Genomic DNA, 26,256 nt, shown 5'->3' on the forward strand with positions numbered 1-26,256 from the left:
TTTGATACTTGTTCGATTGCTAAGATTAGTAACTCGAAACAAGAGTTACATAATAAACAGAGACTAGTTGAGGGGAAGTGACGATGAGTGTTGGAAATAGTTCCAAGATTGATATGATCATCAGCACACACTCCCTATATTTTCGAGATTGGTGTTAAACCTAAATAAATGTTATTTAGCGTTTGCGTTGAGCATGAATATGATTTGATCATGTTTATTGCAATACGGTTATTCATTTAAAGTTAAAGAATAATTGTTATTCTGTTTACATGAATAAGACCTTCGATGGTTATACACCCAATGCAAATAGTTTGTTGGATCTCGATCGTAGTGATACACATATTCATATTATTGATGCCAAAAAATGCAAAGTTAATAATGATAGTGCAATTTATTTGTGGCACTGCCATTTGGGTCATATCGGTGTAAAGCGCATGAAGAAACTCCATAAAGATGGATTTTCGGAATCACTTGGTTATGAATCATTTGATGCTTGCGAACCGTGCCTTTTGGGCAAGATGACTAAAACTCCGTTCTTCGGAACAATGGAACAAGCTGCTAACTTATTGGAAATAATACATACCGATGTATGTGATTCTATGAGTGTGGATGCTCGTGGCAAGTATCGTTATTTTCTGACCTTCACAAGATGATTTGAGCAGATATGGGTATATCTACTTGATGAAACATAAGTCTAAAATAGTTGAAAGGTTCAAAGAATTTCAGAGTGAAGTGGAAAAATCATCATAACTAGAAAATAAAGTTTCTGCGATCTGATCGAGGAGACGAGTATTTGAGTTACGAGTTTGGCCTTCATATAAAACAATGTGGAATAGTTTCACAACTCACGCCACCTGGAACACCACAACGTTATGGTGTGTCCGAATGTCATAACCGCACTTTATTGGATATGGTGCGATCTATGATGTCTCTTACTAATTTACCACTATTGTTTTGGGGTTATGCATTAGAGACAACTGCATTCACATTAAAAGGGCACCATCTAAATCCGTTGAGACGACACCATATGAACTATGGTTTAGCAAGAAACCCAAGTTGTCGTTTCTTAAAGTTTGGAGTTGCGATGCTTATATGAAAAAGTTTTTCAACCTGATAAGCTCGAACCCAAATCAGAGAAGTGCATCTTCATAGAATACCCAAAGAAAACTGTTGGGTAATCCTTCTATCACAAATCTGAAGGCAAAACATTCGTTGCTAAAAATGGATCCTTTCTAGAGAAGGAGTTTCTCTCGAAAGAAGTGAGTGGGAGGAAAGTAGAGCTTGATAAGGTAATTTGTACCTTCTCCCGAATTGGAAAGTAGTTCATCACAGAAATTAGTTCCAGTGATTCCTACACCAAATAGTGAGGAAGCTAATGATGATGATCATGAAACTTCAGATCAAGTTACCACAAAACCTCGTAGGTCTTCCAGAGTACGATCCGCACTAGAGTGGTACGTTAATCCTATTCTGGAAGTCATGTTACTAGACCATGATAAACCTACGAACTATGAGGAAGCGATGATGAGCCCAGATTCCGCGAAATGGTTTGAGGCCATGAAATCTGAGATGGGATCCATATATGAGACCAAAGTGTGGACTTTGATTGACTTGCCCGATGATCAGCAAGTCATGTTACAAGTTCAAGATGTTGAATACAATGAGATATTCTCACTCGTATCGATGCTTAAAAGTCTGTCCGAATCATGTTAGCAATTGCCACATTTTATGAAATCTGGCAAATGGATGTCAAAACTGAATTTCTTAATGGTTTTCTTAAAGAAGAGTTGTATATGATGTAACCCGAAGGTTTTGTTGATCCAAAAGGTGCTAACAAAGTGTGCAAGCTCCAACGATCCATCTATGGACTGGTGCAAGCATCTCAGAGTTGGAATATACGCTTTGATAAGTTGATCAAAGCATATAGTTTTGTACAGACTTACGGTGAAGCCTGTATTTACAAGAAAGTGAGTGGGAGCACTACAACATTTCTGATAAATATATGTGAATGACATATTGTTGATCGGAAATAATGTAGAATTATTCTGCAAAGCATAAAGGAGTGTTTGAAAGAAGTTCTTTAAAAGAAAGACTTCAGTAAAGCTACTTACATTTTGAACATCAAGATCTATTGAGATAGATCAAGACACTTGATAAGATTTTCAATGTGTACATACCTTGACAAGATTTTGAAGTAGTTCAAAATGGAACAATAAAAGAAAGAGTTCTTGCCTGTGTTGCAAAGGTATGAAATTGAGTAAGACTCAAATCCCGACCACAGCAGAAAATAGAAAAGAGAATGAAAGTCATTCCCTATGCCTCAGTCATAGGTTCTATAAAGTATGCTATGCTATGTACCAGACCTATTGTATACTTTGCTCTGAATATGGCAAGGGAGTACAATAGTGATCTAGGAGTAGATCACTGGACATTGGTCAAGAATATCCTTGGTGAGGACTAAGGAAATATTTCCCGATTATGGAGGTGATAAAAGAGCCCGTCGTAAAGAGTTACATTGGTGCAAACTTTTACACCGATCCAGATGACTCTAAGTCTCAATCTGGATACATATTGAAAGTGGGAGCAATTAGCTAGAGTAGCTCCGTGCAGAGCATTGTAGACATAGAATATTTGCAAAAGACATACGGCTCTGAATGTGACAGACCCGTTGACTAAGCTTCTCTCACGAGCAAAACATGATCACACCTTAGTACTCTTTGGGTGTTAATCACATAGCGATGTGAACTAGATTATTGACTCTAGTAAACTCTTTGGGTATTGGTCACATGACGATGTGAACTATGGGTGTTAATCATATACAGATATGAATATTGGTGTTAAATCACATGGCGATGTGAACTAGATTATTGACTCTAGTGCAAGTGGGAGACTGAAGGAAATATGCCCTAGAGGCAATAATAAAGTTATTATTTATTTACTTATATCATGATAAATGTTTATTATTCATGCTAGAATTGTATTAACCGGAAACATAATACATGTGTGTGAATACATAGACAAACATAGTGTCAATAGTATGCCTCTACTTAACTAGCTCGTTGAATCAAAGATGGTTAAGTTTCCTAGCCATAGACATGAGTTGTTAACGGGATCACATCATTAGGAGAATGATGTGATTGACTTGACCCATTCCGTTAGCTTAGCACTTGATCGTTTAGTATGTTGCTATTGCTTTCTTCATGACTTATACATGTTCCTGTAACTATGAGATTATGCAACTCCCGTTTACCGGAGGAACACTTTGGGTGCTACCAAACGTCACAACGTAACTGGGTGATTATAAAGGAGTACTACAGGTGTCTCCGAAGGTACATGTTGGGTTGGCGTATTTCGCTATTGGTTATTGACCGAGAATAGTTCTAGGTCATGTCTACATAGTTCTCGAACCCGTAGGGTCCGCACGCTTAAACGTTACGATGACAATTTTATTATGAGTTTATGTGTTTTGATGTACGAAGGAGTTCGGGGTCCCGGATGAGATCGAGGACATCACGAGGAGTCTCGAAATGGTCGAGACGTAAAGATCGATATATTGGACGACTATATTCGGACATCAAAAAGGTTCCGAGTGATTCGGGTATTTTTCGGAGTACCGGAGAGTTACGGGAATTCGTATTGGGCCTTAATGGACCATACGGGAAAGGAGAGAAAGGGCCATAAGGGTGGCCACACCCCTCCCCATGGACTAGTCCGAATTGGACTAGGGAGGGGGGGCGCCCCCTTCCTTCCTTCTCCTTCTCTCTTCCCTTTCCTTCTCTCCTACTCCTACTACATGGAAGGACTCCTAGTTGGACTAGGAAAGGGGGAATCCTACTCCCGGTGGGAGTAGGACTCCCCTAGGGCGCGCCATAGAAGAGGGCCGGCCCTCCCCTCCTCCACTCCTTTATATACGGGGGTAGGGGGCACCCCATTGACACACAAGTTGATCTACGGATCGTTCCTTAGCCGTGTGCGGTGCCCCCTTCCACCATATTCCACCTTGATCATATCGTCGTGGAGTTTAGACGAAGCCCTGCGCCGGTAGAACATCATCATCGTCACCACGCCGTCGTGCTGACGGAACTCATCTCCGGAGCATCGCTGGATCGGAGGCCGGAGATCGTCATCGAGCTGAACGTGTGCTGAATTCGGAGGCCCCGTACGTTCGGTGCTTGGATCGGTCGGATCGTGAAGACGTATGACTACATCAACCGCGTTGTGCTAACGCTTCTGCTTACGGTCTACGAGGGTACGTGGACGAACACTCTCCCCTCTCATTGCTATGCCATCACCATGATCTTGCGTGTGCGTAGGAAATTTTTTGAAATTACTACGTTCCCCAACAATAAGAGGGGCTGAGCAAAAGCGGGAACATAGCCAAGCAACGGTTTGCTAGGACGGGTGACAAAGGTTAGAGGTTCATGGCAATTTGGGAGGCTTGATCAACAAGTGATAGGTAGCGGAACAAAGCGATAGAACGAAGCAACTAGCATAGCAATGATAGTAGTGAGATCCAAGGTGACGGTCATCTTGCCTGAAACCCCACTAGGAAGAAGAACGAGTCCATGAAGAAGACGAACCAACGTAGTCGAACGAATCCTCATGAACGCAACGTTACCGGAACTATCAAGGAGAAGCGCAACCGGAAAGAAGCAAACAACATGGTAAATGCACAATCATAAACATGGCATGATGCACAAACAAGCATGATGCATGTCCGGTTTAATGAGGCATGGCATGGCAAAGTGCAACAAACAACACTACAATTTAAGCGGAGCTCAATATGCAACGAGTTGCATATTAACAAAACACCACATCAAATATTTAGTTCTCTCTCATTTAAGCTACCAAGCAATGTTAAATGTTGTTAAACATGGCAAGAGGTGAAGCATGTGAAAACTACCTAACTAGGCAAGTTTAAATGAGGCCGGAAGAACAAACAACAATTCCGGAAAATCCTCACGTCCATATTTTAGATTTGGTACTGTTCTGCCCTAAAACATATTTTAATGATGTTAAACAGCAAAATGAAGTACACCATGTGAAACTAGGCATTTTTCCACCCCATTTACATATAAAGTTTATTTAAAACGGAGCTACGGTTATTTAGTTATGAAATAAATCATTTAAACATGGCATTTGAGAAAATTTAATCAAACAACATTATAAACATTTTAAACATGGATGAAAGTGGTATATTATTAATCTACACAAAATTCTAAGCATTTTACATGTATAAATTATTTTCATATGATGCATGGTTAATTCGTTATTAGATGCATGAACAAAAGGGGTAATCTGTAAATATGCAGTTTCTGGAATCATTATACAAATTCGCAGGTCAGGAAAAAAAGCTATCGGGCCAAAACTGCAGGCTGGCCCAACTGGAAAAAAAAACAAAGGAGGGCGCTGGGGGTGGCCTCACCATGGGCCTTGGTCCGATTGGAGGGGAGGCTGCAGGGGGGCGCGGTCAACGCTCGGGACTGAACCAGGCGAGCCGCTGCTGCTCTCAGTTCTGAAGAGCAGAAACAGCAGCAGGGGAGGCCGGCGATGAGGGCTCGGTGCAGGGAGGCGGAGCTTGACGGATCCGGCCGTGGGGCATCGGTTCCCGGCGACCGCGAGGCGAACTGGAGCTCGAGGAGGCATCCATGGCAGCAGATGAACTCCTCTATAGGCAAACGGAGGGAGGGAGTCGGGTGAGAGAGAGAGGGGAAGCAGAGGAGCAGAAGGAGGGGCAGGGCACAGCGACTTGTTGAGCTCCGGCGTCGCGCTCGCCGGCGTGACGGAGGAGGCAAGGACGGCGAGGTTGTCGGGACCCTGGACGGCGATGGAGCGCAAGGAAGCAGGGGCTCGCGAGGGAGATGGCTGCTGCTGGCACTGGGGTTCTGGTTGGAGAAGAGCTTCGGCCAGCTGGGGCCTCGGGTGTGAGCGCTCCCGCTCGGGAGGAGCTCTAGTGGTTGGCCGGGGATCGAGTGGAGGCGCGGGGAGGTGGTTGCCGGCGGGGGTGGAGTGGATCGATGGGATGAATGGGACAAAGAGGGCCGGGCACTACTCCGGTTGGTGGTGGTTGAAGGCGAGGTGGATTTTTTTGGATCGGGGAGGATCCCGATGTGGAAGAAGAGACCAGGTGGAGTGGCGGCGGCGGAGGGAATGGAAGGATGGGACAGCAATCCTAGAAACTAGGGTTAGGCTAGATTAGGTATGGGGTTGGTTTATATATAGGGAAAGGGGGTTTAGGGTGGATTTGGACTCTCCGATTAAATCGGACGGTCGATAATAAATGGCTTAGGGGAGTCCAACAAATAAACGCAGATGTTTTGTAGAAGTTTGGGGATGATCTGAACCCATCGGTAATGAAAGCCCGGGTCGGGTTCGGGGAAGCATTCGGACGTGCGCGAGGTTGCGAAAGAGAGGCCATGGCTGTGCAAAGAGATAAGGTGGTCAAACAAGAGCGAAACGAGAACCCGGTTGGTCTCGAAACGGACAGCAAAGACAAGGGGGACACGTCAACTACGAACAGATGCAAGTTTTAAAACATGACGACAACGGAGTGCCGATGCAATGAAAATGATGACATGAAGAAAAGCAACAAGCAAAAGTAAAACACACGACAACAACGAAAAATATGGAAGGCGTCTGGAGCGTCGGTCTCGGGGTGTTACAGGGTTCAACCACTATGGAATCGCTTCGGGGCCCCTAAATGATGAGTAATAGTCCACGAATCGCGTCAGAATTGGCCAAAACTGTGAGTGTTGACGACAGAGACGCAAATGCACCCCGGGGTTTGTAAATCGTGGAAATCGCTCTGGGACGCCAAAACGGTGAGTAATAGTGCATGAAACGGACCAGAAATTGGCCAAAATTGTGAGTGTCATTGACCGACACGTAAACGGACCACGGGGTTTGTAAATCGTGGAAATCACTCCGGGACCCCCAAAACTAAGTAGAACTCTAAGAAACGGGCCAGAATCGGCAAAAACTGCAAGTGTTGATGACCGACACATAAACGCACCCCGTTGTTCATCAATCATGGAAATCACGCGGGACCCAAAAACAGAGTAATAGTCCAAGAAACGGGCCAGAATCGGCCAAAACGGCGAGAGTTGATGACCGACATGTAAATGCACCCTGCGGTTCGTTAACCATGGAAATCACTCCAGGGCCCCAAAACAGTGAGTAATAGTCCATGAAACGGGCCAGAATCAGCCAAAACTGTGAGTGTTGATGACAGAGATGTAAGCGCGCCTTGGGGTTCAACAACTTTGGAAATCACTTCAGGACCAGAAAACAGTGACTAATAGTCGAAAAACACATTAGAATTGGCCAAAACTGTGAGTGTTCATAACTGACACGTAAGCGCACCCGGGGGTTCGTTAATCGTGGAAATCATTCCGGGGCCCCAAAATAGTGAGTAGTAGTCCACGAAACGGGACAGAATTGGCCAAAACTACTAGTATTGATGACCGACATGTAAACACACCCCGCGGTTCGTTAATCGTGGAAATCACTCCGGGGCCCCAAAACAGTGAGTGTTGATGACCGACACGTAAACGCACCTTGGGGTTCAACAACTATGGAAATCACTTAGGGACCCCTAAATGGTGAGTAATAGCGCAGGAATCACGTCAGAATTGACCAAAACTGTGAGTGTTGACGACAGACACTTAAACGCACTCCGGGGATTGGCAATCGTGGAAATCGCTCTGGGACGTCAAAACGGTGAGTAATAGTGGACGAAACGGATGAGAATTGGCCAAAATTGTGAGTGTTTGTGACCGACACGTAAACGCACCCCGGAGTTCGTCAATCGTGGAAATCACTCCGGGACCCTAAAACTAAGTAATAATGCAAGAAATGGGCCAAAATCGGCCCAAAGTGCGCTTGTTGATGATCGACACGTAAGCGCACCATGGGGTTAAACAACCGTGGAAATCACTTTGGGGCCCCAAAACGGTGAGTAATAGTCCACGAAACGGGCCAGAATCGGCCAAAACTGTGAGTGTTGATGACCGACACGTAAACGCACCTTAGGGTTCAACCACTATGGAATCGCTTCGGGGCCCCTAAATAATGAGTAATAGTCCAAGAATCGCGTCAGAATTGGCCAAAACTATGAGTGTTGACGACAGAGACGCAAATGCACCCCCGGGGTTTGTAAATCGTGGAAATCGCTCTAGGACGCCAAAACGGTGAGTAATGGTGCACGAAACGGACCAGAAATTGGCCAAAATTGTGAGTGTCATTGACTAACACGTAAACGCACCACGGGGTTCGTAAATCGTGGAAATCACTCCGGGACCCCCAAAACTAAGTAGTACTCTAAGAAACGGGCCAGAATCGGCCAAAACTGCGAGTGTTGATGACTGACACATAAACGCACCCCGGTGTTTGTCAATCATGGAAATCACGCCGGGACCCAAAAACAGAGTAATAGTCCAAGAAACGGGCCAGAATCGGCCAAAACTGCGAGTGTTCATGACCGACACATACACGCACCCCTATCTTTGTCAATCATGGAAATCACGTCGGGACCCAAAAACAGAGTAATAGTCCAAGAAACGGGCCAGAGTCGGCCAAAACGGCGAGAGTTGATGACCGACACGTAAATGCACCCCGCGGTTCGTCAACCGTGGAAGTCACTCCAGGGCCCCAAAACAGTGAGTAATAGTCCATGAAACGGGCCAGAATCAGCCAAAACAGTGAGTGTTAATAACTGACACGTAAGCGCGCCTTGGGGTTCAACAACTTTGGAAATCACTTCAGGACCAGAAAACGGTGACTAATAGTCCACAAAACGTGTTAGAATTGGCCAAAACTGTGAGTGTTCATAACCGACACGTAAGCGCACCCGGGGGTTCGTTAATCGTGGAAATCATTCCGGGGCCCCAAAACAGTGAGTAATAGTCCACGAAACGAGCCAGAATTGGCCAAAACTACTAGTATTGATGACAGACATGTAAACGCACCCCGCGGTTCGTTTATCATGGAAATAACTCCGGGCCGCAAAACAGTGAGTGTTGATGACTGACACGTAAACGCACCTTAGGGTTCAACAACTGTGGAAATCGCTTCGGGACCCCTAAATGGTGAGTAATAGCCCACGAATCACGTCAGAATTGGCCAAAACTGTGAGTGTTGACGACACACACGCAAACACACTCCGAGGATTGGCAATCGTGGAAATCACTCTGGGACGTCAAAACGGTTAGTAATAGTGCACGAAATGGATGAGAATTGGCCAAAATTGTGAGTGTTTATGACCGACACATAAACGCACCCCGGAGTTCGTCAATCGTGGAAATCACCCCGGGACCCTAAAACTAAGTAATAATGCAAGAAATGGGCCAAAATCGGCCCAAAGTGCGCTTGTTGATGATCGACACGTAAGCGCACCGTGGGGTTAAACAACCGTTGAAACCACTTTGCTGCCCTGTCGGTGTCAAAACCGGCGAATCTCGGGTAGGGGGTCCCGAACTCTGCGTCTAGGCGGATGGTAATAGGAGACGAGGGACACGATGTTTTTACCCAGGTTCGGGCCCTCTCGATGGAGGTAAAACCCTACTCCTGCTTGATTGATATTGATGATAAGGGTAGTACAAGAGTGGATCTACCACGAGATCAAGGAGGCTAAACCCTAGAAGCTAGCCTATCGTATGATTGTTGTTGTGTCCTATGGACTAAAACCCTCCGGTTTATATAGACACCGGAGAGGGCTAGGGTTACACAGAGTCGGTTACAATGGTAGGAGATCTACATATCCGTATCGCCAAGCTTGCCTTCCACGCTAAGGAAAGTCCCATCCGGACACAGGACGAAGTCTTCAATCTTGTATCTTCATAGTCTTGGAGTCCGGCCGATGATGATACTTCGGCTATCCGGACACCCCCTAGTCCAGGACTCCCTCAGGCCCCAAAACGGTGAGTAATAGTCCACGAAACAGGCCAGAATCGGCCAAAACTGTGAGTGTTGATGACCGACACGTAAACGCACCCTAGGGTTCAACCACTATGGAATCGCTTCGGGGCCCCTAAATGATGAGTAATAGTCCACGAATCACGTCAGAATTGGCCAAAACTATGAGTGTTGACGACAGAGACGCAAACGCACCCCGGGGTTTGTAAATCGTGGAAATTGCTCTGGGACGCCAAAACGGTGAGTAATAGTGCATGAAACGGACCAGAAATTGGCGAAAATTGTGAGTGTCATTGACCGACATGTAAACGCACCACGGGGTTCGTATATCATGGAAATCACTCCGGGACCCCCAAAACTAAGTAGTACTCTAAGAAACAGGCTAGAATCGGCCAAAACTACGAGTGTTGATGACCGACACATAAACGCACCCCGTTGTTCATCAATCATGGAAATCACGCCGGGACCCAAAAATAGAGTAATAGTCCAAGAAACGGGCCAGAATCGGCCAAAACAGCGAGAGTTGATGACCGACACGTAAATGCACCCTGCGGTTCGTTAATCGTGGAAATCACTCCAGGGCCCCAAAACAGTGAGTAATAGTCCATGAAACGGGCCAGAATCAGCCAAAACTGTGAGTGTTGATGACTGACACGTAAGCGCGCCTTGGGGTTCAACAACTTTGGAAATCACTTCAGGACCAGAAAACGGCGACTAATAGTCCACAAAACGCGTTAGAATTGGCCAAAACTATGAGTGTTCATAACCGTCACGTAAGCGCACCCGGGGGTTCGTTAATCGTGGAAATCATTCCGGGGCCCCAAAACAGTGAGTAATAGTCCACGAAACGGGCCAGAATTGGCCAAAACTACTAGTATTGATGACCGACATGTAAATGCACCCCGCGGTTCGTTAATCGTGGAAATCACTCCGGGGCCCCAAAACAGTGAGTGTTGATGACCGACACGTAAACGCACCTTAGGGTTCAACAACTATGGAAATCGCTTCGGGACCCCTAAATGGTGAGTAATAGCCCACAAATCGCGTCAGAATTGGCCAAAACTGTGAGTGTTGACGACAGACACGCAAACGCACTCCGGGGATTGTCAATCGTGAAAATCGCTCTGGGACGCCAAAACGGTGAGTAATAGTGCACGAAACGGATGAGAATTGGCCAAAATTGTGAGTGTTTATGACCGACACGTAAACGCACCCTTGAGTTCATCAATCATGGAAATCACTCAGGGACCCTAAAACTAAGTAATAATGCAAGAAAAGGGCCAAAATCGGCCCAAAGTGCGCTTGTTGATGATCGACACGTAAGTGCACCATGGGGTTAAACAACCGCGGAAATCACTTTGGGGCCCCAAAACGGTGAGTAATAGTCCACGAAACGGGCCAGAATAGGCCAAAACTGTGAGTGTTGATGACCGACACGTAAACACACCTTAGGGTTAACCCACTATGGAATCGCATCAGGACCCCTAAATGATGAGTAATAGTCCACGAATCGCGTCAGAATTGGCCAAAACTGTGAGTGTTGATGACAGAGACGCAAACGCACCGCGGGGTTTGTAAATAGTGGAAATCGCTCTGGGACGCCAAAACGGTGAGTAATAGTGCACGAGACGGACCAGAAATTGGCCAAAATTGTGAGTGTCATTGACCGACACAAAAACGAACCACGGGGTTCGTAAATCGTGGAAATCACTCCGGGACCCCCAAAACTAAGTAGTACTCCACGAAACGGGCCAGAATAGCCAAAACTGCGAGTGTTGATGACTGACACATAAACGCACCCCGGTGTACGTCAATCATGGAAATCACGCCGGGACCCAAAAACAGAGTAATAGTCCAAGAAACGGGCCAGAATTGGCCAAAACTGTGAGAGTTGATGACCGACATGTAAATGCACCCTGCGGTTCGTTAACCGTGGAAATCATTCTGGGTCCCCAAAACAGTGAGTAATAGTCCATGAAACGGGCCAGAATCAGCCAAAACTGTGAGTGTTGATGACTGACACGTAAGCGCACCTTGGGGTTCAACAACTATGGAAATCACTTCAGGACCAGAAAACGATGACTAATAGTCCACAAAACGCGTTAGAATTGGCCAAAACTGTGAGTGTTCATAATCGACATGTAAGCGCACCCGCGGGTTCGTTAATCATTGAAATCATTCTGGGGCCCCAATAGAGTGAGTAATAGTCCACGAAACGGGCCAGAATTGGCCAAAACTACTAGTATTGATGACCGACATGTAAACGCACCCCGCGGTTCGTTAATCGTGGAAATCACTCCGGGGCCCAAAACAGTGAGTGTTGATGACCGACACGTAAACGCACCTTGGGGTTCAACAACGATGGAAATCGCTTCGGGGCCCCTAAATGGTGAGTAATAGCCCGAATCGCGTCAGAATTGGCCAAAACTGTGAGTGTTGACAACATACACGCAAACGCACTCCGGAGATTGTCAATCATGGAAATCGCTCTGGGACGCCAAAACGGTGAGTAATAGTGCACGAAACGGACGAGAATTGGCCAAAATTGTGAGTGTTTATGACCGACACGTAAATGCACTCCGGGGTTCGTCAATCGTGGAAATCACTGCGGGACCCTAAAAGTAAGTAATAATGCAAGAAATGGGCCAAAATCGGCCCAAAGTGCGCTTGTTGATGATCGACACGTAAGCACACCATGGGGTTAAACAACCGTGGAAATCACTTTCGGGCCCCAAAACGGTGAGTAATAGTCCATGAAACGGGCCAGAATCGGCCAAAACTATGAGTGTTGATGACCGACACGTAAACGCACCTTAGGGTTCAACCACTATGGAATCGCTTCGGGATCCCTAAATGATGAGTAATAGTCCACAAATCGCGTCAGAATTGGCCAAAACTGTGAGTGTTGACGACAAAGACACAAACGCACCCCAGGGATTGTAAATCGTGGAAATCGCTCTGGGCGCCAAAATGGTGAGTAATGGTGCACGAAATGGACCAGAAATTGGCCAAAATTGTGAGTGTGATTGACCGACACGTAAACGCACCACGGGGTTCGTATATCGTGCAAATCAATCCGGGACCCCCAAAACTAAGTAGTACTCTAAGGAACAGGCCAGAATCGGCCAAAACTGTGAGTGTTCATGACTGACACATAAACGCACCCCGGTCTTCGTCAATCATGGAAATCATGCCGGGACCCAAAAACAGAGTAATAGTCCAAGAAACGGGCCAGAATCAGCCAAAACGGCGAGAGTTGATGACCGACACGTAAATGCACCCTGCGGTTCGTTAACCGTGGAAATCACTCCAGGGCCCAAAACAGTGTGTAATAGTCCATGAAACGAGCCAGAATCAGCCAAAACTGTGAGTGCTGATGACTGACACGTAAGCGCGCCTTGGGGTTCAACAACTTTGTAAATCACTTCAGGACCATAAAACGGTGACTAATAGTCAACAAAACGCGTTAGAATTGGCCAAAACTGTGAGTGTTCATAACCGACACGTAAGCGCACCTGGGGGTTCATTAATCGTGGAAATCATTTCGGGGCCCCAAAACAGTGAGTAATAGTCCACGAAACGGACCAGAATTGGCCAAAACTACTAGTATTGATGACAGACATGTAAACGCACCCCGCGGTTCGTTAATCGTGGAAATAACTCCGGGCCCCAAAATAGTGAGTGTTGATGACTGACACGTAAACGCACCTTTGGGTTCAACAACTATGGAAATCGCTTCGGGACCCCTAAATGGTGAGTAATAGCCCACGAATCGCGTCAAAATTGGCCATAACTGTGAGTGTTGAGGACAGACACGCAAAAGCACTCCGGGGATTGTCAATCGTGGAAATCGCTCTACGACGCCAAAACGTGTGAGTAATAGTGCACAAAACGGACGAGAATTGTCCAAAATTGTGAGTGTTTATGACCGACACGTAAACGCACCCTTGAGTTCGTCAATCGTGGTAATCACTCCGGGACCCTAAAACTAAGTAATAATGCAAGAAATGGGCCAACATCGGCCCAAAGTGCGCTTGTTGATGATCAACACGTAAGCGCTCCATGGAGTTAAACAACCGTGGAAATCACTTCGGGGCCCCAAAACGGTGAGTAATAGTCCACAAAACGGGCCAGAATCGGCCAAAACTATGAGTGTTGATGACCGACACGTAAACGCACCTTCGGGTTCAACCACTATGGAATCACTTCGGGACCCCTAAATGATGAGTAATAGTCCACGAATCGTGTCAGAATTGGCCAAAACTGTGAGTGTTGACGACCTAGATGCAAATGCACTCCGGGGTTTGTAAATCATGGAAATCGCTCTGGGACGCCAAAACGGTGAGTAAGAGTGCACGAAATGGACTAGAAATTGGCCAAAATTGTGAGTGTCATTGACCGACACTAAAACGCACCACGGGGTTCGTAAATCGTGGAAATCACTCCGGGACCCCCAAAACTAAGTAGTACTCTAAGATACGGGCCAGAATCGGCCAAAAATGCGAGTCTTGATGACCGACACATAAACGCACCCCAGTGTTCGTCAATCATTGAAATCACACCGGGACGCAAAAACAGAGTAATAGTCCAAGAAACGGGCCAGAATCGGCTAATACTACGAGAGTTGATGACTGACACGTAAATGTACCCTGCGGTTCGTTAACCGTGGAAATAACTCCAGGGCCCGAAAACAGTGAGTAATAGTCCATGAAATGGGCCAGAATCAGCCAAAACTATGAGTGTTGACGACTGACACGTAATCGCGCCTTCGGGTTCAACAACTATGGAAATTACTTCAGGACCAGAAAACGGTGACTAATAGTACACAAAACGCATTAGAATTGGCCAAAACCGTTATTGTTCATAACCGACACGTAAGCGCACCCGGGGGTTTGTTAATCGTGGAAATCATTCTGGGGCCCCAAAACAGTGAGTAATAGTCTACGAAACGGGCCAGAATTGGCCAAAACTACTAGTATTTATGACCGACATGTAAACGCACCTCGCGGTTCGTTAATCGTGGAAATCACTCTGGGGCCCCAAAACAGTGAGTGTTGATGACCGACACGTAAACGCACCTTGGGGTTCAACAACTATGGAAATCGCTTCGGAACCCCTAAATGGTGAGTAATATCCCACGAATCGCGTCAGAATTGGCCAAAACTGTGAGTGTTGACGACAGACACTCTAACGCACTCCGGGGATTATCAATCGTGGAAATCGCTCTGGGACGCCAAAACGGTGAGTAATAGTGCACGAAACGGACGTGAATTGGCCAAAATTGTGAGTGTTTATGACCGACACGTAAACGAAACCCGGAGTTCGTCAATCGTGGAAATCACTCCGGGACCCTAAAACTAAGTAATAATGCAAGAAATGGGCCAAAATTAGCCAAAAGTGCGCTTGTTGATGATCGACACGTAAGCCCACCATGGGGTTAAACAACCGTGGAAATCACTTCGGGGCCCCAAAATGGTGAGTAATAGTCCACAAAACGGGCCAGAATCGGCCAAAACTGTGAGTGTTGATGACCGACACGTAAACGCACCTTAGGGTTCAACCACTATGGAATCGCTTTGGGACCCCTAAATGATGAGTAATAGTCCACGAATCGCGTCAGAATTGGCCAAAACTCTGAGTGTTGACGACAGAGACGCAAACGCACCCCGGGCTTTGTAAATCGTGGAAATCACTCTATGACGCCAAAACGGTGAGTAATAGTGCACGAAACGGACCAGAATTGGCCAAAACTACTTGTATTGATGACCGACATGTAAACGCACCCGCGGTTCGTTAATCGTGGAAATAACTCCGGAGCCCAAAACAGTGAGTGTTTATGACCGACACGTAAACGCACCTTAGGGTTCAACAACTATGGAAATCGCTTCGGGACCGCTAAATGGTGAGTAATAGCCCACGAATCGCGTCAGAATTGGCCAAAACTGTGAGTGTTGACAACAGAGACGCAAACGCACGCCGAGGTTTGTAAAGCATGGAAATTGCTCTGGGACGCCAGAACGGTGAGTAATAGTGCATGAAACGGACCAGAAATTGGACAAAATTGTGAGTGTCATTGACCGACACGTAAACGCACCACGGCGTTCGTACATCGTGAAAATCACTCCGGGACCCCCAAAACTAAGTAGTACTCTAAGGAACAGGCCAGAATCGGCCAAAACTACGAGTGTTGATGACCGACACATAAACGCACCCCGTTGTTCGTCAATCATGGAAATCACGCCGGGACCCAAAAACAGAGTAATAGTTCAAGAAACGGGCCAGAATCGGCCAAAACGGCGAGAGTTGATGACCAACACGTAAATGCACCCTGCGGTTCGTTAACCGTGGAAATCACTCCAGGGCCCCAAAACAGTGAGTAATAGTCCATGAAACGGGCCAGAATCAGCCAAAACTGTGAGTGTCGATGACTGACACGTAAGCGCGCCTTGGGGTTCAACAACTTTGGAAATCACTTCAGGACCTGAAAACGGCGACTAATAGTCCACAAAACGCGTTAGAATTGGCAGAAACTATTAGTGTTCATAACCGACACATAAGCGCACCCGGGGGTTCGTTAATCGTGGAAATCATTCCGGGGCCCCAAAACAGTGAGTAATAGTCCACGAATCGGGCCAGAATTGGCCAAAACTAGTAGTATTGATGACAGACATGTAAACGCACCCCGCGGTTCGTTAATCATGGAAATCACTTCGGGGCCCCAAAACAGTGAGTGTTGATGACCGACACGTAAACGCACCTTAGGGTTCAACAACTATGGAAATCGCTTCGGGACCCCTAAATGGTGAGTAATAGCCCACAAATCGCGTCAGAATTGGCCAAAACTGTGAGTGTTGACGACAGACACGCAAACGCACTCCGGGGATTGTCAATCGTGGAAATCGCTCTGGGACGCCAAAACGGTGAGTAATAGTGCATGAAATGGATGAGAATTGGCCAAAATTGTGAGTGTTTATGACCGACACGTAAACGCACCCTTGAGTTCGTCAATCATGGAAATCACTCAGGGACCCTAAAATTAATTAATAATGCAAGAAAAGGGCCAAAATCGGCCCAAAGTGCGATTGTTGATGATCGACACGTAAGTGCACCATGGGGTTAAACAACAGTGGAAATCACTTTGGGGCCCCAAAACGGTGAGTAATAGTCCACGAAACAGGCCAGAATCAGCCAAAATTGTGAGTGTTGATGACCGACACGTAAACGCACCTTAGGGTTAACCCACTATGGAATCGCTTCGAGACCCCTAAATGATGAGTAATAGTCCACGAATCGCGTCAGAATTGGCCAAAACTGTGAGTGTTGACGACAGAGACGCAAACGCACCGCGGGGTTTGTAAATAGTGGAAATCGCTCTGGGACGCCGAAACGGTGAGTAATAGTGCACGAGACGGACCAGAAATTGGCCAAAATTGTGAGTGTCATTGACCGACACGACAACGCACCACGGGGTTCGTAAATCATGGAAATCACTCCGGGACCCCCAAAACTAAGTAGTACTCTATGAAACGGGCCAGAATAGCCAAAACTGCGAGTGTTGATGACTGACACATAAACGCACCGCGGTGTTCGTGAATCATGGAAATCACGCTGGGACCCAAACACAGAGTAATAGTCCAAGAAACGGGCCAGAATCGGCCGAAACTGCGAGAGTTGATGACCGACATGTAAATGCACCCTGCGGTTCGTTAACCGTGGAAATCACTCTGGGTCCCCAAAACAGTGAGTAATAGTCCATGAAACGGGCCAGAATCAGCCAAAACTGTGAGTGTTGATGGCTGACACGTAAGCACACCTTGGGGTTGAACAACTATGGAAATCACTTCAGGACCAGAAAACGGTGACTAATAGTCCACAAAACGCGTCAGAATTGGCCAAAACTGTGAGTGTTGACGACAGAGACGCAAACGCACCGCGGGGTTTGTAAATAGTGGAAATCGCTCTGGGACGCCGAAACGGTGAGTAATAGTGCACGAGACGGACCAGAAATTGGCCAAAATTGTGAGTGTCATTGACCGACACGAAAACGCACCACAGGGTTCGTGAATCGTGGAAATCACTCCGGGACCCCCAAAACTAAGTAGTACTCTACGAAACGGGCCAGAATAGCCAATACTAAGAGTGTTGATGACTGACACATAAACGCACCCCGGTGTTCGTCAATCATGGAAATCACGCCGGGACCCAAAAACAGAGTAATAGTCCAAGAAACGGGCCAGAATCGGCCAAAACTGCGAGAGTTGATGACCGACATGTAAATGCACCCTGCAGTTCGTTAACCGTGGAAATCACTCTGGGTCCCCAAAACAGTGAGTAATAGTCCATGAAACGGGCCAGAATCAGCCAAAACTGTGAGTGTTGATGGCTGACACGTAAGCGCACCTTCGGGTTCAACAACTATGGAAATCACTTCAGGACTAGAAAACAGTGACTAATAGTCCACAAAACGCGTTAGAATTGGCCAAAACTGTGAGTGTTCATAACCGACACGTAAGCGCACCCGGGGGTTCGTTAATCGTTGAAATCATTCTGGGGCCCCAAAACAGTGAGTAATAGTCCACGAAACGGGCCAGAATTTGCCAAAACTACTAGTATTGATGACCAACATGTAAACGCACCCCGCGGTTCGTTAATCGTGGAAATCACTCCGGGGCCCCAAAACTGTGAGTGTTGATGACCGACACGTAAATGCACCTTAGGGTTAACCCACAATGGAATCGTTTCGGGACCCCTAAATGATGAGAAATAGTCCACGAATCGCGTCGGGATTGGCCAAAACTGTGAGTGTTGACGACAGAGACGCAGACGCACCGCAGGGTTTGTAAATAGTGGAAATCGCTCTGGGACGCCGAAACGGTTAGTAATAGTGCACGAGACGGAACAGAAATTGGCCAAAATTGTGAGTGTCATTGACCGGCACGAAAACGCACCACGGGGTTCGTAAATCGTGGAAATCACTCCGGGCCCCCCAAAATTAAGTAGTACTCTACGAAACGGGCAAGAATAGCCAAAACTGCGAGTGTTGATGACTGACACATAAACGCACCCCGGTGTTCGTCAATCATGGAAATTACGCCGGGACCCAAAAACAGAGTAATAGTCCAAGAAACGGGCCAAAATCGGCCAAAACTGCGAGAGTTGATGACCGACATGTAAATGCACCCTGCGGTTTGTTAACCGTGGAAATCACTCTGGGTCCCCAAAACAGTGAGTAATAGTCCATGAAACGGGCCAGAATCAACCAAAACTGTGAGTGTTGATGGCTGACACGTAGGCGCACATTGGGGTTCAACAACTATGGAAATCACTTCAGGACCAGAAAACGGTGACTAATAGTCCACAAAACGCGTCAGAATTGGCTAAAACTATGAGTGTTGACGACAGAGACGCAAACGCACCGCGGGGTTTGTAAATAGTGGAAATTGCTCTGGGACGCCGAAACGGTGAGTAATAGTGCACGAGACGGACCAGAAATTGGCCAAAATTGTGAGTGTCATTGACCGACACGAAAACGCACCACAGGGTTCGTAAATCGTGGAAATCACTCCGGGACCCCCAAAACTAAGTAGTACTCTACGAAACGGGCCAGAATAGCCAATACTAAGAGTGTTGATGACTGACACATAAACGCACCCCGGTGTTCGTCAATCATGGAAATCACGCCGGGACCCAAAAACAGAGTAATAGTCCAAGAAACGGGCCAGAATCGGCCAAAACTGCGAGAGTTGATGACCGACATGTAAATGCACCCTGCAGTTCGTTAACCGTGGAAATCACTCTGGGTCCCCAAAACAGTGAGTAATAGTCCATGAAACGGGCCAGAATCAGCCAAAACTGTGAGTGTTGATGGCTGACACGTAAGCGCACCTTGGGGTTCAACAACTATGGAAATCACTTCAGGACTAGAAAACAGTGACTAATAGTCCACAAAACGCGTTAGAATTGGCCAAAACTGTGAGTGTTCATAACCGACACGTAAGCGCACCCGGGGGTTCGTTAATCGTTGAAATCATTCTAGGGCCCCAAAACAGTGAGTAATAGTCCACGAAACGGGCCAGAATTTGCCAAAACTACTAGTATTGATGACCAACATGTAAACGCACCCCGCGGTTCGTTAATCGTGGAAATCACTCCGGGGCCCCAAAACTGTGAGTGTTGATGACCGACACGTAAATGCACCTTAGGGTTAACCCACAATGGAATCGTTTCGGGACCCCTAAATGATGAGAAATAGTCCACGAATCGCGTCGGAATTGGCCAAAACTGTGAGTGTTGACGACAGAGACGCAGACGCACCGTAGGGTTTGTAAATAGTGGAAATCGCTCTGGGACGCCGATACGGTTAGTAATAGTGCACGAGACGGAACAGAAATTGGCCAAAATTGTGAGTGTCATTGACCGGCACGAAAACGCACCACGGGGTTCGTAAATCGTGGAAATCACTCCGGGCCCCCCAAAATTAAGTAGTACTCTACGAAACGGGCAAGAATAGCCAAAACTACGAGTGTTGATGACTGACACATAAACGCACCCCGGTGTTCGTCAATCATGGAAATTACGCCGGGACCCAAAAACAGAGTAATAGTCCAAGAAACGGGCCAAAATCGGCCAAAACTGCGAGAGTTGATGACCGACATGTAAATGCACCCTGCGGTTCGTTAACCGTGGAAATCACTCTGGGTCCCCAAAACAGTGAGTAATAGTCCATGAAACGGGCCAGAATCAACCAAAACTGTGAGTGTTGATGGCTGACACGTAGGCGCACATTGGGGTTCAACAACTATGGAAATCACTTCAGGACCAGAAAACGGTGACTAATAGTCCACAAAACGCGTCAGAATTGGCTAAAACTATGAGTGTTGATGACAGAGACGCAAACGCACCGCGGGGTTTGTAAATAGTGGAAATTGCTCTGGGACGCCGAAACGGTGAGTAATAGTGCACGAGACGGACCAGAAATTGGCCAAAATTGTGAGTGTCATTGACCGACACGAAAACGCACCACGGGGTTCATAAATCGTGGAAATCACTCTGGGACCCCCAAAACTAAGTAGTACTCTACGAAACGGGCCAGAATAGCCAAAACTACGAGTGTTGATGACTGACACATAAACGCACCCCGGTGTTCGTCAATCATGGAAATCACGCTGGGACCCAAAAACAGAGTAATAGTCCAAGAAACGGGCCAGAATCGGCCAAAACTGCGAGAGTTGATGACCGACATGTAAATGCACCCTGCAGTTCGTTAACCGTGGAAATCACTCTGGGTCCCCAAAACAGTGAGTAATAGTCCATGAAACGGGCCAGAATCAGCCAAAACTGTGAGTGTTGATGGCTGACACGTAAGCGCACCTTGGGGTTCAACAACTATGGAAATCACTTCAGGACTAGAAAACAGTGACTAATAGTCCACAAAACGCGTTAGAATTGGCCAAAACTGTGAGTGTTCATAACCGACACGTAAGCGCACCCGGGGGTTCGTTAATCGTTGAAATCATTCTGGGGCCCCAAAACAGTGAGTAATAGTCCACGAAACGGGCCAGAATTTGCCAAAACTACTAGTATTGATGACCAACATGTAAACGCACCCCGCGGTTCGTTAATCGTGGAAATCACTCCGGGGCCCCAAAACTGTGAGTGTTGATGACCGACACGTAAATGCACCTTAGGGTTAACCCACAATGGAATCGTTTCGGGACCCCTAAATGATGAGAAATAGTCCACGAATCGCGTCAGAATTGGCCAAAACTGTGAGTGTTGACGACAGAGACGCAGACGCACCGTAGGGTTTGTAAATAGTGGAAATCGCTCTGGGACGCCGAAACGGTTAGTAATAGTGCACGAGACGGAACAGAAATTGGCCAAAATTGTGAGTGTCATTGACCGGCACGAAAACGCACCACGGGGTTCGTAAATCGTGGAAATCACTCCGGGCCCCCCAAAATTAAGTAGTACTCTACGAAACGGGCAAGAATAGCCAAAACTGCGAGTGTTGATGACTGACACATAAACGCACCCCGGTGTTCGTCAATCATGGAAATTACGCCGGGACCCAAAAACAGAGTAATAGTCCAAGAAACGGGCCAAAATCGGCCAAAACTGCGAGAGTTGATGACCGACATGTAAATGCACCCTGCGGTTCGTTAACCGTGGAAATCACTCTGGGTCCCCAAAACAGTGAGTAATAGTCCATGAAACGGGCCAGAATCAACCAAAACTGTGAGTGTTGATGGCTGACACGTAGGCGCACATTGGGGTTCAACAACTATGGAAATCACTTCAGGACCAGAAAACGGTGACTAATAGTCCACAAAACGTGTCAGAATTGGCTAAAACTATGAGTGTTGATGACAGAGACGCAAACGCACCGCGGGGTTTGTAAATAGTGGAAATTGCTCTGGGACGCCGAAACGGTGAGTAATAGTGCACGAGACGGACCAGAAATTGGCCAAAATTGTGAGTGTCATTGACCGACACGAAAACGCACCACGGGGTTTATAAATCGTGGAAATCACTCTGGGACCCCCAAAACTAAGTAGTACTCTACGAAACGGGCCAGAATAGCCAAAACTACGAGTGTTGATGACTGACACATAAACGCACCCCGGTGTTCGTCAATCATGGAAATCACGCTGGGACCCAAAAACAGAGTAATAGTCCAAGAAACGGGCCAGAATCGGCCAAAACTGCGAGAGTTGATGACCGACATGTAAATGCACCCTGCAGTTCGTTAACCGTGGAAATCACTCTGGGTCCCCAAAACAGTGAGTAATAGTCCATGAAACGGGCCAGAATCAGCCAAAACTGTGAGTGTTGATGGCTGACACGTAAGCGCACCTTGGGGTTCAACAACTATGGAAATCACTTCAGGACCAGAAAACGGTGACTAATAGTCCACAAAACGCGTTAGAATTGGCCAAAACTGTGAGTGTCCATAATCGACACGTAAGCGCACCCAGGGGTTCGTTAATCGTTGAAATCATTCTGGGGCCCTAAAACAGTGAGTAATAGTCCACGAAACTGGCCAGAATTGGCCAAAACTACTAGTATTGATGACCGACATGTAAACGCACCCCACGGTTCGTTAATCGTGGAAATCACTCCGGGGCCCCAAAACAGTGAGTGTTGATGACCGACACGTAAACGCACCTTGGGGTTCAACAACTATGGAAATCGCTTCGGGACCCCTAAATGGTGAGTAATAGCTCGAATCGCGTTAGAATTGGCCAAAACTGTGAGTGTTGACGACATACACGCAAACGCACTCCGGGGATTGTCAATCGTGGAAATCGCTCTGGGACGCCAAAACGGTGAGTAATAGTGCATGAAACGGACGAGAATTGGCCAAAATTGTGAGTGTTTATGACCGAGACGTAAACGCACCCCGGGGTTCGTCAATCGTGGAAATCACTACGGGACCCTAATTCTAAGTAATAATGCAAGAAATGGGCCAAAATCGGCCCAAAGTGCGCTTGTTGATGATCGACACGTAAGCGCACCATGGGGTTAAACAACCGTGGAAATCACTTTCGGGCCCCAAAATGGTGAGTAATAGTCCATGAAACGGGCCAGAATCGGCCAAAACTATGAGTGTTGATGACCGACACGTAAACGCACCTTAGGGTTCAACCACTATGGAATCGCTTCGGGACCCCTAAATGATGAGTAATAGTCCACGAATCGCGTCAGAATTGGCCAAAACTGTGAGTGTTGACGACAAAGACACAAACAGACCCTGGGGATTCATAATCGTGGAAATCGCTCTGGGGCACCAAAACGGTGAGTAATGGTGCACGAAACGGACCAGAAATTGGCCAAAATTGTGAGTGTCATTGACCGACACGAAAACGCACCACGAGGTTCGTATATCATGGAAATCAATCCGGGAACCCCAAAACTAAGTAGTACTCTAAGAAACAGGCCATAATCGGCCAAAACTGTGAGTGTTCATGACCGATACAAAAACGCACCCCGGTCTTCGTCAATCATGGAAATCACGCCGGGACCCAAAAGTAGAGTAATAGTCCAAGAAACGGGCCAGAATCGGCCAAAACGACGAGAGTTGATGACCGACACGTAAATGCACCCTGCGGTTCGTTAACCGTGGAAATCACTCCAGGGCCCAAAACAGTGAGTAATAGTCCATGAAACGGGCCAGAATCAGCCAAAACTGTGAGTGCTGATGACTAACACGTAAGCGCGCCTTGGGGTTCAGCAACTTTGTAAATCACTTCAGGACCAGAAAATGGTGACTAATAGTCCACAAAACACGTTAGAATTGGCCAAAACTGTGAGTGTTCATAACCGACACGTAAGCGCACCCAGGGGTTCGTTAATCGTGGAAATCATTCCGGGGCCCCAAAACAGTGAGTAATAGTCCACGAAACGGGCCAGAATTGGCCTAAACTACTAGTATTGATGACAGACATGTAAACGCACCCCGCAGTTCATTAATCATGGAAATAACTTCGGGGCCCCAAAACAGTGAGTGTTGATGACTGACACGTAAATGCACCTTAGGGTTCAACAACTATGGAAATCGCTTCGGGAACCCTAAATGGTGAGTAATAGCCCACAAATCGCGTCAGAATTGGCCAAAACTGTGAGTGTTGAGGACAGACACGCAAACGCACTCCGGGGATTGTCAATCGTGGAAATCGCTCTACGACGCCAAAACGTGTGAGTAATAGTGCACGAAACGGACCAGAAATTGGCCAAAATTGTGAGTGTCATTGACCGACACGAAAACGCACCACGGGGTTCGTAAATCATGGAAATCACTCCGGGACCCCCAAAACTAAGTAGTACTCTAAGAAATGGGCCAGAATCGGCCAAAACTGCGAGTGTTGATGATCGACACATAAACGCACCCCGGTGTTCGTCAATCATGGAAATCACGCTGGGACCCAAAAACAGAGTAATAGTCCAAGAAACAGTCCAGAATCGGCCAAAACTGCGAGAGTTGATGACCGACATGTAAATGCACCCTGCGGTTCGTTAACCGTGGAAATCACTCTGGGTCCCCAAAATAGTGAGTGTTGATGGCTGACATGTAAGCGCACCGTGGGGTTCAACAACTATGGAAATCACTTCAGGACCAGAAAACGGTGACTAATAGTCCACAAAACGCGTTAGAATTGGCCAAAACTGTGAGTGTTCATAACCGACACGTAAGCGCACCCGGGGGTTCGTTAATCGTTGAAATCATTCCGGGGCCCCAAAACAGTGAGTAATTGTCTACGAAACGGGCCAGAATTGGCCAAAACTACTAGTATTTATGACCGACATGTAAACGCACCCCGCGGTTCATTAATCGTGGAAATCACTCCGGGGCCCCAAAACAGTGAGTGTTGATGGCCGACACGTAAACGCACCTTGGGGTTCAACAACTATGGAAATCGCTTCGGAACCCCTAAATGATGAGTAATAGCCCACGAATCGCGTCAGAATTGGCCAAAACTGTGAGTGTTGACGACAGACACTCAAACGCACTCCGGGGATTGTCAATCATGGAAATCGCTCTGGGACGCCAAAACGGTGAGTAATAGTGCATGAAACGGACGTGAATTGGCCAAAATTGTGAGTGTTTATGACCGACACGTAAACGCACCCCGGGGTTCGTCAATCGTGGGAATCACTCCGGGACCCTAAAAGTAAGTAATAATGCAAGAAATGGGCCAAAATCGGCCCAAAGTGCGCTTGTTGATGATCGACACGTAAGCGCACCATGGGGTTAAACAATCGTGGAAATCACTTTGGGGCCCCAAAACTGTGAGTAATAGTCCACGAAACGGGCCAGAATTGGCCAAAACTGTGAGTGTTGATGACCGACACGTAAACAGACCTGAGGGTTCAACCACTATGGAATCCTTTTGGACCCCTAAATGATGAGTAATAGTCCACAAATCGCGTCAGAATTGGCTAAAACTCTGAGTGTTGACGACAGAGACGCAAACGCACCCCGGGGTTATCGTGGAAATCGCTCTATGACGCCAAAACGGTGAGTAATAGTGCACGAAACGGATGAGATTTGGCCAAAACTACTAGTATTGATGACCGACATGTAAACACACCCCGCATTTCGTTAATCGTGGAAATAACTCCGGGGCCCCAAAACAGTGAGTGTTGATGACCGACACGTAAACGCACCTTAGGGTTCAACAACTATGGAAATCGCTTTGGGACCCCTAAATGGTGAGTAATAGCCCACGAATCGCGTCAGAATTGGCCAAAACTGCGAGTGTTGACGACAGACACGCAAACGCACTCCGGGGATTGTCAATGGTGGAAATCGCTCTACGACGCCAAAACGTGTGAGTAATAGTG

The sequence above is a fragment of the Triticum dicoccoides genome, chromosome 5A, assembly GCF_002162155.2.
Source record: "Triticum dicoccoides isolate Atlit2015 ecotype Zavitan chromosome 5A, WEW_v2.0, whole genome shotgun sequence".
Taxonomy (NCBI): domain Eukaryota; kingdom Viridiplantae; phylum Streptophyta; class Magnoliopsida; order Poales; family Poaceae; genus Triticum; species Triticum dicoccoides.